At 42.0% G+C, this 8,019-nt stretch overlaps 1 non-coding gene across 1 annotated transcript; it reads right to left on the minus strand.

Moving 5' to 3' along the window:
* Positions 1-824: 824 nt before the first annotated feature.
* On the minus strand, positions 825-931 carry LOC145608486 (small nucleolar RNA R71). The gene has a single exon (XR_014105816.1). It is a non-coding gene; the product is annotated as a small nucleolar RNA R71 (small nucleolar RNA).
* Between the last annotated feature and the right edge of the window lie 7,088 nt (positions 932-8,019).

Raw genomic sequence — 8,019 nt, forward strand, 5'->3', positions numbered from 1 at the left:
AAATATTGGTAACTTAGATAATTTAGATTATATTAATTAATTAGAATTAAAAAGACATGTTTCCCTGTGGAGTTCGACCCTACTTCCCTATCTACCTTAGTTAGTGATCTAGGTAATTATTTTTGATTAGGGGATACGACTTTACCCTGTCAAAATTTGGCGCCGTTGCCGGGGAAAACAGTTTTATTTTTATTTTCTGATTATATTTTTTGTAGTCTAGATTATCCCCCCTTTTGCCTCAGAGAACATTAGTTCTTTGAGGCAAATCTCATATTTGTCTCTAGTTCTTTGTTTATGCCCAGGTGTTCTAGATCAGGTGACATCCCTTTTGATCCTGAGATCGAGCGTTCTTTTCATAGGCAGAGGAGACTCTATAGACAAATTCTGGCTGGTTCTGAGGAGGACAACGATCGAAGAGATCCTCCCCCTGATTCTAGTGATACAGATATTCCTTCAGATTCAGAATCAGAGATGACGGCCCAGAAGAAACTCAGTGATTATTCGCAATCGAAGCTCACAGATTTCCCGCACCTTACTCCTACTCCGGCTCTAGATGGAGTTCAATTTGAGATCAAGCCCCAATTTATCACTATGATAGAGAGGAAGCAGTTCAGCGGAGCTAAGGGTGAAGATCCTAATCTTCACATCGCAGATTTCTGCCAATATTGTAACACCAAATCAGGGAGATTCTTTTTCCCTTTTCATTATGTGGCAAAGCAAAATTATGGTTTAATGGTTTGAATAGAATTGCACTTGGTATTACTGACTGGGAAACTCTTGCTTTGAATTTCTATAATAAATATTATCCTGCAGAGAGAACAGCGGTACTAAGAAGTGCTATTCAGAACTTCGCTCAAGAGGCCGACGAAACGTTATATGAGGCTTGGGAGAGGTTCAAGGATCTACAGAGAGAGTGCCCCCACCACAATCTAGCACAATGGCAATTGATCCAAGCATTTTATAATGGACTTGAAAATTCTTCTAGATCAGTACTAGATTCGGCAGCTAGTGGGAGGTTTATGAATTTAAATGTGGATGATGCAGGACAGGTTATCGAAGACATGGCAATACACAATTCCCAATATGGGAATCCGAGGGGGTTTGCAAATAAGGGAAAACATAATGTCGATTCCGTATCCTTTTTGCAAGCTCAATTAACATCTATTTGTCAAAAATTAGATAATCTTACTGCTGCTCCTAACTCTGTAGCTAATGTTTCTGCTGTTGCTAACCATGAAACTTTTTGTGAAAATTGTGGAATTGTAGGTCATTGGGAGCAAGATTGTAGGAGCTCTATGGAACAAGTTAATGCCTTCCAAACCTATAGGCAAAATAACCCTTATTCCAATTCCTACAATGCCGGTTATAAAAACCATCCTTATCTTTCATACCGGAGTACCAATGTACAAAACCCTCCACCTCCACAACAACCACAACAGCAACCCCCACCACATCAAAAATATTATCATCCTAATGCCGGCCAGAAAAGCCAAGCATCACCCTCATCATCTTCCGACCCTGCCATGACAGAAATTAGAGTGATGCTAGCCAATATGCAAAAGCATATGGAGAGTAGGGATGCGCAAATTGATTCTATTCTAGCCCATAATAAAATCATGGACAATCAAATTGCACAAGTTTCATCTACCCTACAATCCCGTCAGCAGGGAGCTCTACCGTCACAACCTATCCATCCTACAGATCATGCTAATGCAATCACTCTAAGGAGTGGTTCACATTATGATGGACCTCCTATGCCAAAGGAAGATGGACCAGTTCCTGATCTAGATTCCTCTACACCAAACGGTAATCCTGCTAGCCCTGCAGGGCTACAAAAAGATACTAACCCTACTAATGTTTCTGTGCAGGGTAAATTGCAGGATAAGGGAGGAGATGTGCAGAGCCCAGTTATCAAGCTTCCATTCCCTAATAAACAACTGAAGAGTAAGCTCGATAAACAATTCGGTAAGTTTTTAGAGGTTGTTAAAAACCTGCAGGTAACAGTTCCTTTCACTGATTTAATCACTCAAGTACCTGCTTATGCTAAATTCATGAAAGACATTCTGACTAGGAAAAGGGCCTTTAATGAAGTAGAAACTGTAGCTTTCACAGAGGAGTGTAGCGCTTATTTGCAAAATAAATCCCCTCCTAAATTAAAGGATCCCGGTAGTTTTTCTATCCCTTGTCACATTGGGAATGTTTTTATTGATAAAGCTTTATGTGATTTGGGTGCTAGTGTCAGTGTCATGCCATCATCTATCTGCGCTAAATTAAATATGGGAGAATTAAAAATTACTAATATAACTTTGCAAATGGCAGATCGTTCGGTAAAGTATCCCTTAGGTATTTTAGAGGACGTACCTGTCAGAGTTGGTAAATTTTTTATTCCGGTTGATTTTTTTGTTTTAGATATGGCAGAGGACACACAAATACCCATTATATTAGGTAGGAGCTATTATTGATGTGAAAAATGGTAAACTAACCCTTTCTGTAGGTGACGATAATGTTACCTTTAATTTAGGGAAGGTTTTGAAAGGGCCTATGTTAGAGGAAAATTGTTGTTATATTGATACAATTGATATAATGGACGATATTTGTGTTGATAGCTTGCCACAGGTTCTTGCGAAGGATCCCTTGGAGGAAGTTCTCTGCGGGAATTTATCTAGCGACAATGCAAGCGTTTGGGGTAATGAGGTACATGATATTGAAAAGGCTCTTTCCTTAGAAGAGTTAAGCCCCAAGGAGACAATGAAGGTAGTAAATTTAGTCCAGGAATCAAAACCTGCAGAGGTCAAGAAACCTGAGCTAAAACCTCTCCCTTCTCATTTAAAATATGTTTTTCTAGATGAGCAGGAACTACACCTCGTGATCATCAGTACTGCACTCACTGACCTACAATCTTCCCAACTTCTAGGGGTCCTCAAAACCCATAAGAAGGTTATAGGGTACAGTATTGATGATCTCAAGGGTATTAGCCCTGATTTTTGCATGCACAGGATTCATCTAGAGGAAAATTACAAGCCTTGCATTCAACCCCAACGAAGATTAAATCCAAACATGCAGGAAGTAGTCAAGAAAGAGGTAATGAAATTACTTGATGCAGGTATCATCTATCCTATTTCTGACTCCAAGTGGGTAAGTCCTGTGCAGGTAGTACCAAAGAAGGGTGGGATGAATGTGATAACTAATGACAAAAATGAATTAATTCCTACTAGAACTGTAACAGGGTGGCGTATGTGCATAGACTATCGTAGACTAAATATCGCCACTAAAAAGGATCACTTCCCTCTCCCCTTTATTGATCAAATGCTTGAGAGGTTAGCTAATCACAAATTCTTTTGCTATTTGGACGGGTATTCGGGATTTTTCCAAATTCCGATTCACCCTGAAGATCAGGAAAAGACTACCTTTACATGCCCTTATGACACTTTTGCATATCGTAGAATGCCCTTTGGTTTATGTAATGCACCTGCTACCTTTCAACGTTGCATGATGAGCATTTTTTCTGATTTCATAGAGTCTATTATGGAGGTCTTTATGGATGATTTTAGCGTATATGGTTCTTCATTTGATTCATGCTTAATTAATCTCGCTAAAATTTTGAAAAGATGTGAAGAGTGCAACTTAGTACTTAATTGGGAGAAATGTCACTTTATGGTGACAGAGGGAGTAGTCCTTGGCCATATTATATCTGATAAGGGCATACAAGTAGACAAAGCTAAAATATCAGTGATTGAGCAATTACCTCCCCCAGTCAGTGTTAAGGGAGTTAGAAGCTTCTTGGGTCATGCGGGGTTTTATCGCCGCTTTATCAAAGATTTTTCTAAAATTGCTAAAACCACTGACACAGCTTTTACTCAAGGATGCCCCATTTATTTTTACTGACGAGTGTCTTGAGGCTTTTAACAGGATTAAGCAGGCTTTGATATCGGCACCCATCATATGTGCTCCCGATTGGAACCTCCCTTTCGAGATCATGTGTGATGCAAGTGACTTTGCACTAGGAGCCGTGCTCGGACAGAGGAAGGACAAGGTTTTGCATGCTATTTATTATGCTAGAAAAACCTTAGATGAAGCCCAAGTCAACTATGCCACCACCGAAAAGGAGTTTCTTGCTGTAATTTATGCTTTAGAAAAATTTAGATCATATCTAGTTGGTTCTAAAGTTATTTTTTTACTGATCATGCAGCATTGAAATACTTGATAGCCAAGGCGGAATCAAAGCCAAGGCTACTTTGGTGGGTTCTCTTGCTCCAAGATTTCAATATTGAAATAAAAGATAAAAAGGGAGCAGAGAACGTAGTGGCAGACCACTTGTCACGTATCAGGTATGATGAGGGTAAGGATTCTTTACCTATAGATGATTCTTTCCCTGATGACAACCTGTATGCAGTTGTAGAGCATCACCCTTGGTTTGCCGATTTTGCTAATTATATAGTGGGTGGTACTCTACCTCTTGACCTGTCCTACCAACAGAAAAAGAAATTCCTTTATGATGTTAAACATTATTTTTGGGATGACCCTTTTTTGTTCCGTGAGTGTGCAGATGGATTATTTCGCAGGTGTGTTCCCGAGTGGGAGGTTCACGGCGTCCTTACCAGTTGTCATACTTCACCCTATGGTGGACATCATGGCCCCACTAAAACGGTGGTTAAGATTAATGAGTCAGGCTTCTTTTGGCCTACTATGTTTAAAGATGCTAACACTTTTGTGCAGGCTTGTGACTCTTGCCAGAGGACTGGCAACATTTCGCGGAGGCATGAGATGCCCCAAACTGGGATTCTCGAAGTCGAAATATTTGATGTTTGGGGTATCGATTATATGGGACCGTTCCCATCTTCCAATGGGAATTGTTACATACTTGTAGCCGTAGATTATGTGTCCAAGTGGGTAGAAGCCATAGCTTCACCAACAAATGATTCCAAGGTAGTCATTAAGCTCTTCAAGAAGATCATATTTCCCAGGTTTGGTGTTCCACGAGCTATTATTAGCGATAGGGGTACCCACTTCCATGAAAGACAATTGGATAACCTCCTCAAGAAGTATGGCGTATATCACAGAACAGGGCTTAATTACCACCCTCAAACTAGTGGTCAAGTTGAGGTCTCTAATAGGGAAATCAAGGCGATCCTAGAAAAGGTAGTAGCCAAGTCAAGGAAAGATTGGAGCATGAAGCTTGATGACACACTTTGGGCATACCGAACAGCATTTAAGACACCGATTGGTACTTCACCTTATAGATTGGTTTATGGTAAGGCATGTCATCTTCCCGTAGAATTGGAGTACAAAGCTTTTTGGGCGATCAAAGAGCTTAATATGGATTCTAAAGCCGCGGGTAAGAAGAGACTCCTTCAACTCAATGAGTTGGATGAGTTTAGATTGTCGGCATATGATAGTGCGTGGATCTACAAGGAGAAGACCAAGAAGTGGCATGACAAGAGGATCTTACCAAGAGAGTTTGCACCGGGCGATAAGGTTCTTCTCTTTAATTCTAGATTGAAGATTTTCCCAGAAAAGTTGAAGTCTAGATGGTCCGGTCCCTTCACTGTCACCAAGGTGAAAAAATTTGGTTTGGTAGAGTTGGTGAATGGAAAAGGTGAAGAATTCAAGGTGAATGGCCAAAGGTTGAAATTGTATCATGAAGGTGCTACCATTAGAGATGTGAAGGAGACTCTCTTAACTCCACTTCCAACATGAGTTTCAAGGTGGTGAGAAGGTCGTGCGGGACCTAGATCAACCAGCGCTTTGCGGGAGGCAACCCGTATTTCATGCTTTCTAGGCTAGTTTTCCTTTTCCTTATTTTTTCTTATTTTTTTTTTTTTTTTGTTTTTTTAGAGAGGCGAGGAGAGTGATATTTCACCAGTTTTAAGTGTTGTTGTACAGGTATGAATTTGAGAGGTATAAAGACTTAGAAAAATTTTGAAGAAGAAATGAAATCGGGGAATAAGGCTCTCTCGGGCCCGATCGGGCGAGGCTCGCCCGATCGGGCGCGAAAGCGAGCTAAAAATCGGGACCAATTTCGCCTGATCGGGCGCGCAAGCAAAAATGGATTCAGGGGCAATTTTCGCCCGATCGGGCGCTTTTTTTGGATAATCGAGTAAAAGAAAAAGATATGTCGGGCGAGCAAAGGGCAAAAATTTCGTTCGCGTTCGCGCCCGGTCGGGCAGAGCTCGCCCGATCGGGCGCGCAACTTGAGTTTTGGAATTCCGCACTTTCGCCCGATCGGGCGCGCCTTCAGGCCGTCCCCCCTTTATTTTCTTTTCTCTTCTTTCTTTCCTCATTTTCTCCTTATTTCATCTTCTTCATTCACTTTCTCTCTCTAAAACCTCCATTTTCAAACCTTGAACTTACACTTCAATCCAAGATCTTCTCCAATTCTTCCATCCAAAATAAAAAATTCGTACATATTCCATCTCCCCTCATCCTCCTCTACAATCTATACTAATTTTCCCCAATTTTCTCTCAACTTTTCTCAAACCCTAAGAGAGAGATACCTCAAATTTTCCACTATTTTTCAAGAAAATGGCCTCCAAGCGTTCAAGGAATCAAAGGGGTGAGAGCTCAAGTGCACCACAACCAACAATCAACCTGGACCTTCAAATTCTGGGATGGGAGGAGGTTGTAATCACCTCGGAGGAGCAACGGGTTCGGATGGTCAACCTCATCGATCGTCAGGTAATTTCTACCCGTTTCATTCATCATCCTACATTAGTTAGGCTAAGTCTTGATAAATATGTAGAAAAATTGTTCAAGGGCATAGGCATGAGTGGTTTTTTTCAAATGTGCCATGATACTTATGATTATTTAACATTGGAATTTATCTCAAGTTTTAATGTTATTAAAATGAATGCACTTATCACTCATGTGCAATTTCGATTGTTAAACAACGATGTGAGACTAACTTTAAAAGAATTTGGAAAGTTGTTTGACTTAAAATCGGATAAGCCTATTGAACCCTCTCAAGACCACACCGCCGTGGTCTATAAGAGGTTAACCGGGGAGGATTTAGTGAACCTCCAACATGCCAAAGGGACGTGGATTCAACATCCCGTCCCAAAACTTTGGCAAAGATTTGTCGGCCTCACCATTTTTGGGAGGCATGAACCGGCAAATGTTCGGAGGGATGAATTGGAACTATTGGCATCCTATATAATTCCTAATGCTGAAAAATTGAACATACCCCATAGGATAGCCAATCATTTCCAAAGGGCGGCCAATGCGGCCGAGGCTAGTAGGTCTAGAGCACCTATTTACTTTGGGGGGTTAGTGACCCATATTGCTAGGAAACACTTAGGTTGGAACCCCGATGGCCAAAGGAAAGTTGTGGGATCGAACCTAATGGACCTACCCTATTTAGGGAGTTTGAACTGGGTACAACCGGTGGGGAGTGATACTTGGTGGATTGTCCACCGACAATCGGGTAGGAGGGACCAAGCCTTTACCTTACCCAACCCCGCCTTGACCAAATTTGAGAGGGGGAAGCCCTCTTATACTTTCGAGTTAGATGGTCAAGGTGAGGTTCAACCACCTCACCCCTCACCACAACCCCACCAATCCCCCATTCACCAATCCCCCATTCACCACTCACCCCACTACCAACCACCCCCACCTTTCACCTACGGCATGCCCACTTCCTCGGTCGATTACAATGTCGACCCCAATGCCCCATATGACTTTTCGGCTTTTAGGAGCCAATTAGACCGCATTGAGACGGGGCAAGGGAGGGTTGAGGGCATGATGCAAAACCTAGACTCTAGGTTAAGCACCCTATATGGGCAGGTTGGTCTTATTGAGAGGAACCTAGGGAGGGGCCTTTACCCCATGTATGATGATTATGCCCGTCGAGGGGCTATTCCTCCCGATTCACTTACTCCTGATTGGTTCCAATACCCCCAAGGAGGGTATTCTCACCCCGGTGCATATGGTACTTACGTGGACTACTCTTCGGTCCACGGATATGGGGGTATGGGTGGGAATGTAGACCCTATCTACTATGCCGGTGGTTCAGGGTATGGTGGT

This window comes from Chenopodium album, chromosome 2 (genome assembly GCF_948465745.1).
Source record: "Chenopodium album chromosome 2, dcCheAlbu1.1, whole genome shotgun sequence".
Classification (NCBI taxonomy): domain Eukaryota; kingdom Viridiplantae; phylum Streptophyta; class Magnoliopsida; order Caryophyllales; family Amaranthaceae; genus Chenopodium; species Chenopodium album.